General features: G+C 39.6%; 1 non-coding gene across 1 annotated transcript; it reads right to left on the bottom strand.

Moving 5' to 3' along the window:
* Positions 1 to 18,982: 18,982 nt before the first annotated feature.
* Positions 18,983 to 19,089, bottom strand: LOC122223298. Its single transcript, XR_006204183.1, has one exon. It is a non-coding gene; the product is annotated as a U6 spliceosomal RNA (small nuclear RNA).
* Between the last annotated feature and the right edge of the window lie 352 nt (positions 19,090 to 19,441).

Below are 19,441 nucleotides of genomic sequence, written 5' to 3'. Positions count from 1 at the left end.
CCTTTCCAGAGGACTAATCCTTTAAAAGCCAACCAATCAAATGCAGAGATGTTCCCTTATCCAGCTCTGCTAAACAGAAGCAAATAGCTCACCTTGTCACACAAAGATTGCAGAAGATGACTTGGAAGCCTAAACCCCCGTGAAAGAGAGTTACGGGACAAATTAAGGTTACAATTGAAAAAAATTGTGGTTTGGTCACTAAGTCAAAATATCAAGCAACAATTGTTTTTAGAAGGATCTTTTAAACATTTTGATAGCAGATTTTGTATTGGTGTCAGAAAATTGAAAGAAGGCTTCACTAGATTCCAATCGTACAGAAGTTGAAATATCCAAAAAGTATATATAACCAATTGAATACTTAACTTCCCATCTTCCAACATACTTTTTTTAAAAGATTTTTTTTTTTAAAGTAATCTCTGTACCCAACATGGGCTCTAACTCACAACCCCAAGATCAAGAGACACTTGCTCTCCCACAGAGCCAGCCAGGTGCCCCTCCAACATACTTTGAAAGGACAGACTTCCTCTCACTTCCACAAATAGATTTGTTTGTAGTTTATTTCTAAGAAAATTTTAATGATTCTGACTTTTTCTTACCAAAAGGAAATGGAAATTTCACTCTAAAGCTGAGCCATTTACCCCATGCCACTTGACAAAAAAAAAGAACTCTTAATATTCCTTATTTTATGGAGTTGTTAAATTACATTTCATTGCATAATATAGTATTAAATGCTCTGAATGATTCTGAATGTCAGAAGATAGAGTAAGAAAAGCGCATTCTATAGTGGGAGTTCGGTTATAAAAGTTGCAGTCTGTAACTTCTGGAGCTGGATTTGATTCACACTGAGAAGAATAAATGAGCTACAATTCAAAGGCTTGAGCCCATAGGGAGAAAGATGGCCTTCAAGTAAGGAAAGATGTCTTCCTGCCTTCCAGGATATTCTAGAATGTTTTTCCTTCAAGAACCATTCCAAATAAATGAGCATCCTATGTTCTCTAAGAGGTCTGATCTGAGCAATGGATGTCTTAGCTTCTTGATACATGTTAGAAAGTACTGTTTTATAAATAACCCACAGTAAGGCTGCCGCCATGTAAGCTCATTTGCCCTTGCTTGGTGTCCAAAGATGGAGGCCCTCTGGTTAGCATTCTTTTTAGGAGTTGAACGAATGTATTCACAGTTCAACTTTTTGTTCTTCAGCCTGAATCACATACATTGGAACCTGGCCATTGTACTTTTTCACCTACATCATGGTTCTGCTGCCTGGACCCCAAAAGACAATGATATGGAAAGACTCCAGCTTAATTATGTTCTCTTTTGTCTTTCTATATAAATAGCTTTTAGAAATGTAGATTATTCTTTTGAAATCCATGGTAACAAATGTGAAGACTACTGCATTTTGGTTTGAATAGCAAAAGACTGTTGAGGTCCAGGATCTAAAAAGTTAACTATTAATTCTTTTGCTTAATAAAGCATTGAGTGGTTTTATTTTTTAAATTATTGAATAGTTACTTTTTCAATGAGTTGGGCATAGAGAAAAAGCACTGCTAGATGAAAAGTCATTCCATGTGATTTTTAAAATTAAATTAATGGTAAAAATTTTAAAGCCACCTTAAGGATGCTTTATTTTGAAAAGGAAAAAAAAAATCAACATCACCTGCACACTAGTTTGGAAATCACTAGAGTTTTTTTGAATCCGATTCTTAAATATATTTATTAAAGATAATTCAGGGGTTGTAATAAGAGAAAGTTGATTACCGTTCACCAAGAACACCAGAACTATAAGCTCTGGTGTCTGGTATTAAAATATGACTAAAAATAGATGCCTTAAAGGCAAATAATGGAATGAGAAGCCATTAGAACAAGACTGTGACTAAGGGTAAGCTAGGCTGAAAAAAACAGAAATGCAATTAATTTCGAACTTACTATTTGTTTTATTTTATTTTTTTCCTTAAGTAGACTGCATGCCCAGTGCTGAGTCCAACATGGGGCTTGAACACACAACCCTGGGATCAAGACCTGAGCTGAGATCAAGAGTCAGATGCTTAATCGACTGAGCCACCCAGGCACCCCCCTACTCATTTGTTTTAATCTATCTGCAGTTGAAGTTTGCCACTGAAGAAAAAGGTACTAAAGTCTATTAAGATATAGGAGGTAGAGAACAGACTTTCTAAGAACTTTTAATATTTTTAGTATTTGCCAGTAGTGTTTGTAATTGTAAAAGTTCATAGCAAAACTGTCCTCTCAGATTATCTCCTTTGTGGCAGTAGTTTACTATTTGTACCTATAAGTAATTATTTTAAAATATGAACTCTATAACTCTTCTTGAATTGGAGATCAATTTCATGCATTCTGAGAAATTAGCCATTTTTAAATGAATTTCTAGTTGAAATAGCAGGTCCTCAGGAGAGTATACCTATACCCTAAATTTTCTCTGGAATTCCTGAATCCCAGCAACTTGAATCTAAAAATTATGCCTTTATTTGCACATGACCGAACAAAGATAGCCATGTTAGGTATTTGAGGACTTTTACCCACCAGAGGAGCACAGGCTTTCCCCTGCTAGATTAGTTCTGTCCCAAGAATTCACCTGAAATCATGTTATATGCCTTCACTTCTCTCCTTTCTCTCTCTCCCTCTCTCTCTCTCCCTCTCTCTCTCTCCCTCTCTCTCTCTCCCTCCCTCTCTCTCTTTCTCCCTCTCCCTCGGCAGAGAGAGAGAGAGAGGAGAGAGAGAATTCCAAGCAGGCTCTGCCCTGTCAGCAAGGAGCCCGACACCGGGCTCAAACTCACAAACCATGAGATCATGACCTGAGACAAAACTAAGAGCCAGACTGAGCCACCCAGGTGCTCTTCTACATATATTTATTCGAAGGGAACTTGAGTTGAGTGTGACAAGTATTCTTTACTAGGCTAGACTAACTCATTATGTCTGTGTTTCTTTTCTCTTCTTTTTTTTAAAATTTATTTTTAATGTTTATTTATTTTTGAGAGAGACAGTGCGAGTGGGGCAAGGGCAGAGAGAGAGGGAGACACAGATTCTGCAACAGGCTCCAGGGTCTGAGCTGTCAGCATAGAACCTGATGCGGGGCTCGAACTCACAAACCGTGAGATCGTGACCTAACTGAAGTTGGATGCTTAACTGACTGAGCCACCCAGGTGCTCCTGTGTTTCTTTTCATATGGAGAAGCAATGCTATAGATGAGGCTAAATAGCAGGCAAACACCAAGCCTGTGGATTGTGGTGTGTAGCACTTTTTATAACAGCTAAAGAAAGAAACAATATATTCATGTGCCCAGGAAAAAAGTTTGGGAGAGTGTGCCAGAAAATGTTTCAAATATTTTTTTACAAAGTTTCTCTATGGGTGATGGGGTTACAGTGTTTTCTTGTTTATGTTTTTTCAGTTGATAACTTTTGCAATGAGATAAAGTTATTTGTAATGGAAATATAGGTATAGCAGATTTGAGGGATGCTTGTGCTAGTTGGAATTCTTGGCTGCAGACAACAGAAGCTTTCCCTGACCCGTGCAAGCAGAAAATAACTTCATATAAGGCTATCACAGAACCTAAGCAGAACAGGGTCCGGGAAAAGAGCAGGAAACGGGAAGCTGGGCAGCCTGGGATTGCCAAGATGGTGTTCCATGTATAGTCTGCAGAGGAACCCCCCCCCCCCCCCCATACCTCAGAAGTCATATCTGGACTGTGGACTCTGCCCTCCTCCATTGCTGCAAATGATCTCTCAGGAGCCTCCATTTTTGTGTCACTCCCTCAAGGTTCAGAGCCCTTGGCAGGAACATTTGCAGATGTCCCGGCTATCAGGGAAAACGATTATCTGCCCTCTTTAGCTTCTACAGTGGGATGTGTGACCCTGCCTCCTATCTGTTTCAGGATTCTGCCCAAAGAGTATTCTGACGTGAGGTGACCAAAAGTAAAATCCACTAAAGCGTTCTGGTTGAATAATACTGTGAATGTTTCTTAATGACCCGAATTACCCCTGTCTTAGCTCCTCTCTGGCTCTCTACTACTTACCAGGAAAAGACTTGCTATGGTCTGAATGTGTTTCCCCCAAATTCACATAATGAAATCCTAATCCCCAAGGTGATGATATGAGGAGGAGGGGCCTCCAAGTAGGAGGTGACTAAGTCATGAGGCTGGGCCTTCAGGACTGAGATTAGCGCCCTTATTAAAGAAGACCCACAGAGCAACTCAGAAGACGGTGGTACCTGATCTCAGACTTTTAGCCTCCAGAACCGTGAAAAATAAATGTTTTCTTTTGTTCCTAAACCACCCAATTTGATATTTTTAAAAAAATTTTAAGTGTTTATTTTTGAGAGAGAGAGACAGAACATGAAGGGGAGAGGGGCAGAGAGAGAGGGAGACACAGCATCCGAAGCAGGCTCCAGATTCTGAGCTGTCGGCACAGAGCCAGACGCAGGGTTTGAACCCACAAATCGCAAGATCATGACCTGAGCCGAAATTGGACGCCTGACCGACTGAGCCACCCAGGCGCTCCCCAATTTGGTATTTTGTAGTAACAGCCCAATCAGACTAAGACAAGACTGCAGCATCTTCCTAGGGTCAACCTAAAACAGAGCTAAAAATCTGAAATCCTTGATTCCCTTCATTTCCTTTCAAATGCTTCCCTGTCCAAATCCTAAGCCATAATAAGTGATATATACGTGTGTGTGTGTGTGTGTGTGTGTGTGTGTGTGTGTGTGTATATATATTATTGTTCATGTCAATGAAATACTTAACCAAAACAGAGCTGATGATAACTCTGGGACTTTGAGAAGAAGGATCCCAGTAGAGATATTTGATTTTAAGTCACAAGGAATTTAGTCCTGAGGAACACACCAAAGATAGGAGTGATCTACGTGTTATATTTCATGACTAAACGCAGCAATCTCTGGATATCTAGTGATCTAAGATCTTGAGTAGTGATGCATTACTGGCAGTGGGTTTCAATGCACTACTCTGAGCACAGGTTCAGGCTCCAGTGCAGAACTAAGCTGAAGTGGATGAGATTTGTTGTAAAAATTTATGGGGAGTAGGCAAGTGGTCACAGGCTAAGTAAGGGATCATAAAAGGATGCAGTCACTTTAAGGACAATTTTGAAGAAAAAAATGCTGATGGTGAGAAAAAATGTCAAAACCACAAACACATCAAAGAGGCCATATTCCTGGGAATAGAGAGGAAGGCTGCAAAGGATCTGCTGATAGAAAACATATTAATCCTGGGGTATTGTCTCTTTCCTCTTGCCCCCCATCTTCTCAGGTCACTTAGCATAGATTGCTTTCAGTGAGAAAAAGCAAATGATAACCTCGCAAAGACTCTGAACAATGATCTAGGCATTCAGCTGTTTTCTCGTTTGATATTTGTAACTATTAAAGCATGGCCTAACTGTTACACGAATAGAAGTTCCTCAGGAATGGCAATAACTTCTCTCCAGAGAGGCAGTGCTAAAGATGCTGTCCATTGACACACAACATGCTCTTCGTGACCAACTGCTTTATTTATTTAAATGTAACATTTACTCAGATGATTTGATGCAAATTGTGGCAGGCTACTAACTATTCAACAAAATCTATTTCCTCTTCTTCCTGGACACAAAGTTTGACTATGCTTCCCAGCTGCTCTAGTAGTTAGATCAGGCCATATGACCAAGTCTTAGGCAGCAAAGCGTTCTGAGAAGTGACGTTTGCCGGTTTGAGGCCTTATACCTCCCACGCAAGCCGACTGAGATGTGGGTGACAGTGACCTTAGTTAGAAGCCATGCGTTGTTCTTGAGGGTGGAGCCTTCCGCAGCTTGGGTCTCTAAGGAGAGCTGGTCTACCAACCTATTCACTTGCTAATCAAGAGATAAACTGTGACCGAGACAGAAACTTCCATGGTGCTGGGCCATTACATGTTTGATCTATTTATTATGCAATCCTATGCTAACTAATACACTAATAAAGTTGCTTTTCCTGTCTTAGTTTTCCGTCCATTTATGATTTTGTAGATGCACTGCAAATTTGAAATATTTATTATTGTGTTTGCAGTGTATCTTTGAATCATAGGTTCTCAGAAGTACCATAAAGCAGGCATAAAAGAATTGTGTTAAATAACAAGGACTTAATGAAGAAAAGACCATTGTAAGAGAGTCTACATAAATGACACACAAATATCTCTTTCCCCACATATAATGCTCGGTTCATAGTAGGTGTAAAATAAATGTCTGTCATCTCATCAATAAATGAGCCTCCCTCGCGAGCTCCACACTGACATCTCCATTGCCCGTGAGACAGTTCCAAACAGCTCTCCTCAGGAACATCCACAGAACATTCCCCAAACTAATCTTCCCTGTCAGCCTCTGCCTGCTTTGCTTCCACCAAAATACCATCGTGCTCCTCACTCTCCTGTTTCTGTCCGTCGCACCCTTGGCGTTGTCCTCTGTTGACTCACATGGCCAAACGGTTGCCGGTCTTCTGAGTCTGATTTCCCAAAACTCTTCGTCCCTTTCACCCATTTACTCTACGTTAAGAGTGCTTGACCCAGCTCCTGTCTCCCTCATGTCGACGTTGACCAAATGCGACCTAAAGTTCCCAGGCTTCTGTTTTTTCCACCAAAAATGTTTCAAAAAAAGTGTTTTAAGGACCAACATAGGATTACCAAATTTTACTTTTGCCAGATAAAAAAAAATTTTTATGGTTGAGAGATGTATATACACACACATACACATACACATACATACACACATATATAAATATATGTTTATATATTTTCTTTGTCCGTTCATCCGCTGATGGTCCCTTAAGTTGTTTCCATGTCTTAGCTAATGTAAATAAGTCTGCAGTGAACATGGGCATTTATCATTTATTTATAGACTTTTAAAAATGGTAATGTAGAGAGGACTCATTCAGAATATAGGGGAGTCCTTCACATTACATATTAATTTTATGCAAACTCACCACAGTGTCCCCAAGACTTTCTACCCACGTAATTGGAAACTCTCCTGTGGGCCCTTGCTTGCCCTGAGGTCCCAATATCCTCTTATGGCCAGATGAATGTTGTTCTGAGCTGTGGTTACAATACTCCCATGACCAACAGCCTCTGGCTCCCGGTGGCCTACACCCTCCCCCGCCTCAACCCCCCCCCCCCCCCCCCCGCCCCGCCACAGCCTGGCATTGAAACTCCCAACAAGGAGATCCCACACTACCTTCTCCCTGTTCTCTCTAGTTTCCAAACAAACTGGACCTTCTGCTATTCCCTTCTTTTCTATCTTGCACTGTATGTTTCTCCCAGCTTACATATTCTTTTATTTATTTTTTGCACCAGTCAAAATTCTACCCAGAATTTAAGACCAAATTTGATGCCACTGCTTTCGTGAAACCTTTTATGATCCACCCAAACAAACAAGATCTTTGCTCACCTTGACCTTCTGTAACAGGTCAAGGGCAGCAGGGGGCTGTGCCTCCAGGTGCTTTTTTATCGACCCCTCCCACAATAAGTCCCCGAAGATAAGAATAATGTTGAACACATTTTTGTTACCCCTGCCTTACTGGAGCATTAAATATTCGGTATATATTCAGTAACTAAATAAATGTTTTGAACGTACTGGGCACCCTATTTTTAAAAAGCCCCTTTGACACATTTCAATAACTTTAGTCTTCAGTGTCAAGTAAATAGCAATTGAAACGGATTGCTAAGTAAAGTATTCTTTCTAACATGAGGGAAGCAAGAATAAATCCTTGTTTCTATGAGCATAACACAGAAACTTTCCTACTATAAAATTTTTATTTTAGGCTTCTACCCAGGAATTGTCTTGTCTTTTATTTTAGGTTCCCACCCAAGGATTGAATTGTCTTAAAAGCAATTCGTAAGAGAGATGGGAATTACAGAGCTCACTAACTCTAATTTTGTGTCTATGCCAATTTTAAAGAGGATACACAATTTTCCTTCCTTTGGGTTTTGCATTCTTCAAAAAGCAAGAAGGAATGAGATGGCAAAGCTCAACGACGTGAAACCATGAAACTCCTAGAAGAAAACATAAGGGGTAAACTCCTTGACATTGGTCTTGACAATGACTTTTTGGATGTGACACCAAAAGCAAAAGCGACCAAGGCAAAAATAAATAGGTGGGACTACATCAAGCTAAAAAGCTTCTGCACAGCAAAGGAAACCATCAGCAAATGAAAAGGCAACCTACAAAATGGGAGGAAATATTTGTAAACCATACATCTGAGAAGGGGATAATATCCAAAATATATAAAGAACACATACAACTGAATAACAAACACTCCAATGATAAAAAATGGACGGAGTGGGGTGCCTGGCTCAGTCGGTGGAGCATACAACTCTTGATCTCAGGGTTGTGGGTTGAAGCCCCACGTTGGATGTAGAGATTGCTGAAAAATAACATCTTTTAAACAAACAGATGGGAAGAGGATCCGAATAGACATTTTCCAAAGAAGACCTACAAATGGCCAACAGGTACATGAAAAGGTACTCAACATCACTAAATCATCAGGGAAATGCAAATCAAAACCACACAGAGATATCACCTCACACCTATCCAGAAGGTCTAGTATCGAAAAGACAAGAGATAACAAGCGTTGGTGAGGATGTGTGAGGAAAGGGAACCCTCGTGCACTGTTGGAAATGTGCATTGGTGAAGCCACTATGGAAAACAGTATGGAGTTTCCTCAAAAATTAAAAAAAGAGCTACCATATGATCCAACAATTCCACTTCTGGAATATATCTGAAGGAAAGGAAATCGTTATCTTGAAAAGATATCTGTACCCTCACATTCACTGCAGCATTATTTACAGTAGCTAAGACATGGAACTAACCTAAGTGTGCATCAGTGGATGAATGGAAAAGAAAAATGTGAGATATATCTGTTTATCTATCTATAACTCAGTCATAAAAAAGTAGGAAATTTTGCAACAACACGGACAGAACTTGAAAGTATGCTAACTCGTTGTAAGTGGAATAAGTCAGACAGAGAAAGAAATATTATATGATCTCACTTATGTGTGGAATCTTAAAAAAAACCAAAGTCATAGGTACAGAGAATAAGATTGTGGTTGTCGGAGGGAGGGGTCAGGAGGTTGGACAAAATGTGTGAAGGTAGTCAAATGGTATAAACTTCCAGTTTATAAGTTCTGGGGGTTTATTGTACAGCATGGTGACTGTAGTTACTACTGTACCATATATTGAAAAGCTGCTAAGAGAGTAGATCTTAAAAGTTCTCATCACACACACACACACACACACACAATTGTAACCATTTGTGGTGATGGAAGCTGACGAAACTTACTGTGGTGATCATTTTGCAATATGTGCATATATCGAATCATCATGTTACATCCCTAAAGCTAATACCATGTTATGTGTTCATTATATCTCAATACAACTGGGAAAAAAAAATTCTGACTTTTTTCAAAAAGAGGGAATGAGAAGACAAAGCTCGTCTGTTTCATTCTCCTTTAACAGCTGGAGTTCTGAGCACTTGTGCTGCCATGTTCTGTCTCTGACCAAAGAAATCTAATTTCCACCTCTCATGGTCTATAAATATGAACATCAGTATGTCAGTGTTGCAGGCTTACTCCAATTATATGAACAGGAAATTTAGCAAAGGTGAGGATGAGTATATTTGATTAAGCTATTCATTGTTTTATGGAAGGTGTGAAAATAAAGGACTTTCGACGTGGGATTTGAATTTGACAGAGACTATTTGGTAAGAGGCTTTATGTGTTTAGCCTCACACTAGAGTGAGAGATGAGAAAAAACAGAACGGTTCTTTAAATTAATTCCTTTTAAAAAATGAATTCTCTTGACTTCCAGCTCTAGTTATGATTGAGTGCCTGACATTGGACTCACCTTCCTGCTGTAAACAACAATAGAAGCTAGACAATTGTATAAGACAACAACTGCAGGCTTTGAACAGAAACCAAGGCAGGGTTATTACCCTTCAGAAAAGGGAAGCGCATGAGGTCAGCCTTGCATTCATCCCAGCACAGGGACGTGGAGCCCAGGCAGGGAGCAGCAACGTCTCTGGGCAGAGGAAATAGAGGTCAGAGCGCAAGCCCTCTAACACTGCTGGGTGTGGAGGGCAAGGTGCCTGGGAGGAGGGAGTTGCAGAGAAGGAATCCTCCACAATTGCATCCAAACTTCCTCTGAGTACTTGGCCCACTGGTAAGCTGTGTATGAGCAGGGCAAGACTCCAGGAGACCCAGCAGGGAACAGTTTCCAGGAGGTGATTGCCAAACAGATTTCAGAGGCTTCACCATCAGGGGAAGGAGACAGGGGAGGTTAGGCCCAGCCTAATGCAGAATGTATAAACATTCATGAATACGGAGGCACGCATGGAGACCCCAGAAAGGTCACACCCCGGGATTGAGGACCATGAAATATCAACGTCAACAGAAGTTTGGAAGTAGTGGATTCCAGTCCACGTGGAGGACTTGGAGGGGTCAAGTCTTCAGTGGAAGAAGTAACTGCGGATGTGGTAGAAATAGCAAGAGAACTGGAAATCGAAGTGGAGTCTGAAGACGGGACTGAATGGCTGCAGTCTCAGGATAGAACTTAATGGATGAGGAGCTGCTTCTCATGGGTGAGCAAAGAAGGCGGTTTCCTGAGATGGAATCCACTTCTGGCGAAGATGCTGTGAAGATGGTTGGAATGACAACAAAGGATTTAGAATATGACACAAAGTTAGTTGATAAAGCAGCAGCAGGGTTTGAAAGGATCGATTCCAGTTTTGAAAGACTAAAAGATAGATTTCCAATTTTGAAAATGCCACGAAACAGCCTCACATGCTGCAGAGAAATCGTTTACGAAAGGAAGAGTCAGTCATTGTAGCAAACTTTGTTGTCTTACTTGAAGAAATTGCCACAGCCACCCCACCCTTCAGTCATTACTGCCCTGATCAGTCAGCAGCCATCAACATCAAACAAGACCATCCACCAGCAAAAAGTTGATGACTCACTAAAAGCTCATGTGATGGTTAGCATTTTTTAGCAGCAAAGTATTTTTTACTTAATGTACATTGTTTTTTAGACATGATACTAACTGCACACTTAATAGACTATAGTGTAAATAAGCATAACTTAATCTGTGCACTGGGAAACCAAAAAAATCACTTGGATCTTTATTGTTTTATTCACTTTATTGTGGTGGTCTGGAACTAAACCCATAGTACCTCTGGTATGCCTATATACTGCAAACTATGAACATTGTGAGAAGATTTAGCAAAGACCTAAATAAAATGAAATGTGTAATGGTCATTGAATAAAAAATTTGATATTATTAAGATGGCAGTTTTCCCCAATTTGACCTATAGATTCAACGTAGTCCTTTTTTTTTAATTTCATTAAATTTTTTTAATGTTTATTTATTTTTGAGAGAGAGAAAGAGCGCGCACATGCACAGAAGTGGGAGAGGGGCAGAGAGAGGGAAACACAGAATCTGAAGCAGGCTCCAGGCTCTGAGCTAGAGTACAGAGCCCGATGAGGTGCTCGAACTCACAAACCATGAGATCATGACCTGAGCCAAAGTCGTACGCTTACTTCACTGAGCCACCCAGGCACCTTAGATTCAACACAGTCCTAATCAAATTCCCAAGTAACATTTTTTTGGCCAATCAACAAGCTGATTCTACAATTTATATGGAAACCCAAAGGACCTAGCAGAAACAATCTTGAAAAAGAAAACAAAAGTGAAGGACTTACACTACCTGATTATAATGTTACAATAATCAAGTACAACAGGGGTGTTGGTATCTTAGTAAACTACAGATCAATGTAACAGTATAGAGAATACAGAAACAAATCCACATGTATACAATAATTGTTTTTTGACAAAAGATTCAAGGTCATTCATTAGAAAATGAAAATCTTTTTTAACAAAAAGTATAGGTACAACTGGGTATCTGCATGGAAAAAAATAACCTTGGCCTTTGTCTCACAGCATAAACAAACATTAATTTGGGGTGGATCAGAGATCTAAACATAAAATCTAAATTTTAAAGCTTTTAAAAGAAAACACAGAAGAATATCTTCATGAGCTTGGAGTAGGCAGATATTTTGGATGGAATACAGAAACACTAGCCATAAAATTAAAACTCATAAGTTGGACTTCATAAAAAGTAAAAATTTCACCATTAAGATAATAAAAAGGCAAGCCACAGAGTGGTTGAATACATTCTCAATGTATACGTTTAAAAAGGACCTGAATCCAGAATATATGAAGAACTCTCTCAAATCAAGTAGACACCTGACAAAAGAAGATGTACGAATGGCCAATAAGCACGTAAAAGAAGCTTATATCATTAATCAGAGATATGCACTCTAAAAACATAAAGACTATGTCATACCCTATAGAATAATTAAAATTTAAAGGACTGGCAATAGGTCCATACCCCTTGCTCTGTCCCTTCACTTTCCAAATGATTCAGTCCTAAAATCATTATGTGGAACAGAGCAAGGTAGGTGCCACATGATGGAGATTTGGGGGAAGGGGCAGCCTCATTGGGTTAGAACAGTGTATCAGGACTCTAGCAGGGTGAGGGGGCAAGCATGTTTAGGAACAGTTCAACATGGCATATTAGAGCATAAGCAACTTGGGACAGGTGCTCACACAGAGGGAAGCCTGATATTAGATGTCAGAGGCTGAAGAGGAAGAGCCCAGAGTCCATAATGGGAGATAGCCTAACATGGGGAGTTAGAGCCTAAGCTGAGTGAGAAGGTATCCGTGTGAGGGTGACCCAGCATGGAAGTCAGAGCCTAAGTGGACTAAGGAGGTCATCCACTTGGACAGGTGGCCCAAAGCAGGGTCTCAGAACCTGAGCAAGGAGAGGAGGGTATCCTGGTAGAAACAGTGAGAAGGGTGACAACACTGGGGAGGAGATAGCAGTGGACATGGGAGATTGGATATATTCAGTGTATTGATCAAATAAATGAATATAATGATAACATATGTCAGAGAAAAGAGCTAAAAATATGGAAAGTGGAAAAACAAAAGTGAACCCCACCGTATGAGTTGTGTTAAAATTGGAAGTATTGGTGTAGACTCATGGTTTTCAATCAATGTAAAGGGGGTATGGAAATAAACATAGATGTAAGTGTGTGCATAGGTGTGTGTGTGTGTGTGTGTGTGTGTGTGTGTGTGTGTGTATGTATCCATCCACGTATTCCCTAGTTTTCTCCTGAGAGAGGCCTTGGAGCAGTGATATGCTAATAACAATGAGCACATGAAGTGCCTAAATCTTGGTTTCTAAATACCATCTTCCATTAAAAGAAACAAAGGCTCCTTGGATAAATGGCTGATTCCAGAGGTAGGCAGAAAAAGTTCACGGCAATAGTGAATTTTCTTGTGCCAGAAAGCAGAGAATTGTTCCAAGAATGATAGGGACATTTCAAAAGGACACAGAAGTCACTTTATAGGGCCAAATATGGTACAATTTGAGTATCAAAATAAACAATGATAGTAAGAGATTATTACCTACTGAAGAACATTGGAAAACACAAGTCCATGCGGATATAAATTAATAAATGAACAAACTGAAAGTTTGCAAAGCAATTAGTTACCTAATATCAGAGTACTTTCCTACAAAAATGTAAATTGCAAAGAGAAAAGAGTAACTTTATATTGGAGAAGACATGTAGACGCCACCTTATTCAAATGATCAGAGTCAATATTATCAGTAAGGACAAATTAAAGTCATGTACCTTCTATGATAATCTTGCCAAAGATGTATAACATGGATACAATTATGAAGAAACATCAAACAGCCCCCAAATTTGAGGCCATTCTACAATATAATTGGCTTGGAAACTTTAAATCTTTAGGGAAGGCAACCTGAGAAAAGTTCCCGTTTAATGAAGACTAAAGAAATTTGACAACTAAATGCACCATATACTTTTTGAACAGGATTCTTTTACTAGAAAGAACATTATTAGGACAATTGTTAAAGCTTGAATAGTGTCTGAGGATTAGATCGCTGCAGTGCACCAAGATTAACTCCCTAATTTTGATTGTCATGTAGAAGAATGTCCTTGATTGTGTAAAATACACACGAAAGAATTAGGGGAACATGGAGCATCACGTTGGCAAAGGAAAATGTTCTTTGTACGGTAGCTGCAACTTTTGTGACTGTGCTACAACCTTAACAAAATATATTAAAAGTATGATCACACACACGTACAAGATAAGATCGAGTTTTGGCAAGGATGTGGATCAGCTGTTCCCTACTGTGGGTGGATGGTTAAATGGTACAGCCACTTTGGAAAAGTGTATGTCAGTTTCTTATAACATCAATGTTACACCTACCCTATGCCCCATAATTCCACTCCTCGAAGTGCCCATAAAAAGTCTTTTATTAGAATGTTCTTAAGCAGATTAATTTGACATAGCCCCCAACTGAAAGAACCCATGTGTCCATCAATAGGTGAATGGATAAATAAATTGTGATTTATCCACGCATTGGAAAACTTCAGCTATAAATAGAACTGCTGATACACAGAATAACGTGAATGACTCTCAAAAGAATTATGTTGAGGGGTACCTGGGTGGCTCAGTCAGTTAAGCATCGACTTCAGCTCAGGTCATGGTCTCATGGTTCATGAGTTTGAGTTCCGCGACCGGATCTGTGCTGACAGCTCAGAGCCTGGAGCCTCCTTTGGATTCTGTGTCTCCCTCTCTCTCTCTGCCCCACCCACCCCCCTTGTGCTCTCTCTCTCAAAAGTAAACATTAAAAAAAAAAAAAAAAGAATTATGTTGAGTGAAAGAAGCCAGACACCGTCAATTTATACTTATGATTCCATTTATATTTAGTTTAAGAAGAGTCAAAACAAAACCAAAGAAATTGAAATTAGAATAGTTATTGTTTTGGAGAAATAAAGATTGACTGGAAAGGGACAGGAGAGAACTTTTTGGGTGCAGAAATGTTTTATAGTTTGATTGGCTGATGGTTATATGTGCATATGTATGTGTCAAAACTGATCAAACTGTACATTTAAGATCTATCCATATTATTTTTATAATCTATACCTCAATTTAAAAAGCTACATTTAAAAAAATTCACCAAATCATCAGCAGTGGTTACTCTAAGGAGTGGGATTCTTTCATTTTCCACATAGTGCATTTCTGAGGTGTTTGAACTTTCTTCAACATGTATGTGTTAATTATTTAAAAGAACCACATTTAGAATCCAAAAATATAATTACATAAAGGTAGGATTTGTCCAAAGGGTGCTCAAGCAACTAGGTGTTTCAGGAGGAAGTTAAGTTAGACCTTCTTCTGTAGTATACACCCTGCCCCCAAGTTCAGGTAAGTGAAAGAGGTAATTAATGTATAAAGTCAAGCCATAATTTTAAATCAAGCCATAAATAACAGAAAATAGAGGTTAGCCTTTATTTCTGAATGGCAAATAAACTAATATTGAAAGCAATGTTAGGAACTCTAAAGGAATAGATTTTTGCTACACAAAAATATTAAGATACATAATAAAATTATATGCAAACAAAATTAAACACAACAGGAAGTTGGGGGAATTTACAAAAATACAGTGTTTGACAGATTTATAGGCAAAGCATGTGAATTGTAGCAAGGAAGGAAGAATAGAAGGGATGAAGGAGGGAGGAAAAGAGAAAAAAGGAAGGAAAGAAAGAAAAAAGGGAAGGGATGAAAGAGAGGAGAAGAGAAGGGAGGGTAGGGGAGGAGAAAGGAGGAAGGAGGGGGAAGGGAGGGATAGGAGTTAGGAAGGGAAGGAAGAGGAGGAGGAACACAATGGCTAATCAACAAGTGAATAAAAACTAAACCTGAAATTTTACCTATCCAATTAGCAAACATTATTGTTACATTCTAGTATTTGATGGCAGGCATAGTCAGGCAAGACAAATTCTTGGTCACTACTTGTAGGAGTGTAAATTGCTATATTTCCGAAAATCAATCTAACAATGTGTATTCATAATCGTTAATATGTTTATATTCTTCGAACCAGAAATAACACTTTTTGGAATCTTTCTAAAGGAAATAATCATAAGAGTCACTCTTTTCAGGATTATTCATAATTGCCCAAATGATTTTAAATAATAACCCAAATGCCAACAGTATGGGACTGATTCGTTATATCATAGGATATCTGTTTGATGGATTATTATTCTACCATTAAATAAAGCTTACAATGAGTTTTCAACAACTCTTTTTTTTTTTACGCTTTTTTTTTTTTTTTTTTTTTTTTTTTAGTGCTCATGATAAATTAAGACCAGCAAGGCTGACTCCAGTTTGCCTCCAAAACAGAAATTTCCCACTGGTGCAAAAACACTGTCTCTAGACACACCACATCCCCCCCTCATTATATTGTAAATATATTAAACGTTAAATGGTACCTCTGCCCCATATGTACTATTCAGGGTTTGTTCAGGACAACACAAGCCACTTCACGTCTTCTGGGTCTACAGGTTTAACACAGCAGTAGGGGTTTACACGGTCGTTGGACGAGCAGGGAGGGAGCAGAGCTGGGACAACTGCTGCGAAGGCACAGGTGGACGCTGGAGGTCTCAGCCGGAAGCAGGGGTTCCCCGAGAGCTTGCCGGACAGCCTCGGTGACGCGCATCTGCTCAGCATCTGGCTGTCACCACCTCTGGAGAATAACAGGTTCCCTTTCCCTTCTACCTGCCAAATTTCCCCTGAATTCCTTTCATGCAAACGCCAACCTCCAAGTGGGGGCATTCTGGGAAATGTAGTTCCTGGCTGCTCTGCATTGCGGAAAAGGGGTTGGAGGGATGCTGTGCTGAACAGTCTATCTGGCACTAGGTACCAAGTCCGAGGATTGTCCTCACACTCACCTGTCGAGTCCGCAAGTAGTCAGGAGGCCACAGGCGTTAGGGTTGAATAAAAAAAGAATTTGGATTAGAGATAACAGAAGTTGAATTATATATTTTCTTATTAAAATAGCTCATTTTTTCACACATGAGGCATTTCTAGCTCATTTTATTACAAATTGGCAAAGCAAAACAAAGCACCAAGCTGTATGAGTGAAGCCAATTTATAGATCCTCTTTAGAAAAATTAGAAAATGGCATTAATAAAACTACTCAAAAAACTATTCAAAACCCTCATACACTGGTAGGAATGTAAAATGTGGCAGCCACTGGGGAAAACAATCTGGCAGTTACTCAAAAAGCTAAGCATATTACTCAAAAAAATTTGTAGGGTCGCCTGGATGGCTCAGTCGGTTAAGCGTCCGACTTTGGCTCAGGTCATGATCTCGCAGTTTGTGAGTTCGAGCCCCGTGTCTGGCTCTGTGTTGACAGCTCGGAGCCTGGAGCCTGCTTTAGACTATGTGTCTCCCTCTCTCTCTGCCCCTCCCTCACTCGTGCTCTGTCTCTGTCTCTCAAAAATGAACAAATGATAAAAAAAAATTTTTTTTAATTTTTTAATCTTTAAAAATAAATAAATAAATAAATAAATAAATAAATAAATAAATAGGCACCTGGCTTGCTCAGTTGGTAAAGCATGTGACTCTTGATCTCAGGGTTGTAGGTTCAAGCTCCATCCTGGATACAGAGTTTATTTAAAATTAAAAAAAAAATATTTTCTCAAAGAAGTTAAGCCTAGAATGACCATATAACCCAGCAATTCCACTCCTCGGTGTATAGTCAAGAAAAATATAAATATATGCTCAATATGCTCACACAAAAACTTACACACTAATGTTCATGGCAGCATTTTTCTTACAAGCCAAAAATGGAAACAAGCCAAATATCCACCAACTAACTAATATACAAGCCGAATACCCACCAACTTACTAATATAATGACTTATACTAATGAATAAACAAATGTGGTATATCCATACAATGGAATACTGTTTGGCCCTGAAAAGGAACGAAATACTGACACATGCCAACACGGATGAACTTTGAAAATACTATGCAGTGTGACAGACATAAAAGCTATAGGCTTTATTGTATCCTTTGTATAAAATGTCCAGAAGAGGGAAATGTATAGAGATAGAAAGTAGATTCAGTGCTGAGGAGAAACGGGGACTGGAGAGCGACTGCTGGCAGTAATTGCTAGTAATCGCTAATACCGGGTTTCTTTGGGCAGTGATAAGAATGTTCCAAAACTACAGGGGGTGACAGCTGTATGTCTCTGTGAACACACTACAAATCGCTGAGTTTGCAAAACTTGTGGCAAAACATACATAAAATAAAATGTATCATTTCAACAACGCTCAGGTGTATGGGTTCTGTGGCGTTAAGCACGTTCCTGTCGCTGAGCAACCATCACCTGCATCCGTTTCCGGAACTCTTTCTGTTTTGCAAAAACCGAAACTCCGTGTCCCATTAAACAATAACCCTCCGCTCTCTCCCCTCCCAGTCCTGAGCTGGACTTCTTGAGGGTCCTGGTGTAAATGGACTCGTACTCTTTATCTTTTTGTGACAGGTTTATTTCACTGAGCGTGATGTCCTCACGTTTCATCCATGTTGGAGCATGTGGCAGAATATCCTTCCTTTTCAAGGCAAGATAATATTATGTTTATCCCTTCATCTGTTGACAAACACTTAGGTTTCTTCCATTCTCTGGGTCTTGTGAATAATGCTATGATGAACATGGTTGTTTAAATGCCTCCCCCCCCCCCCCCCCCGCAACACCCTGCTTTCAATACTTAGGAGTATATACCTAAGACTGGAATTGCTGGGTCATATGGAGGTTCTGTTTTTAATTTTTTTTAACGTTTATTTATTTTTGACAGAGAGAGGGAGAGAGACAGAGCATGAGTTGGGGAGGGGCAGAGAGAGGGAGACACAGAATCAGAAGCAGACTCCAAGCTCCGAGCTGTCAGCACAGAGCCCGATGTGGGGCTCAAACCCACAAGTGGAGAGATCATGACCTGAGCTGAAGTCACCCAGCTCAGTCACCGACTGAGCCACCCAGGTGCCCCTCTTATGATAGCCATCCTAACAGATGTAAAATGGTATCTCGCCGTGAATTTTTTTTTTTTTTTTTACAGTTCACAAATTTGTGTGTCATCTTTGTGCAGGGGCCATACCAATCTGCTCTGTATTGTTCCAGTTTTAGTATGTGTGCTGCTGAAGGGAGCACTCATTGTGGTTTCGATATGCATTTTGAATTATTCGCTTTTTAAGGGGTAATTTTATGGTATGTGAATTACATCTCAATTTAAAACAACTATTCATTGAGAGGCCTTGTGCCCTGAGCATACCTAATGTCCGGATCTTGGCTTCTATGTTTCTTCACTAAAAGAAACCTGATCTGTGGTGGAGAAAGGACAAAGTGAGCCTGGGATATTAAGCAAGGAAGTGCTTAAACAGGGATGCGGCCTGTCTAAAGGACACTGGCCAAATTGGGGACAGATTGAGCATCAAAATGAGTAAGGACTACACTTGATTGTAAAATATGGCATAAATAACAATCCATGAATTCATGGCAATAG

This window comes from Panthera leo, chromosome B3 (genome assembly GCF_018350215.1).
Source record: "Panthera leo isolate Ple1 chromosome B3, P.leo_Ple1_pat1.1, whole genome shotgun sequence".
NCBI lineage: Eukaryota > Metazoa > Chordata > Mammalia > Carnivora > Felidae > Panthera > Panthera leo.
This window is presented reverse-complemented; position numbering and strand designations above follow the sequence as displayed.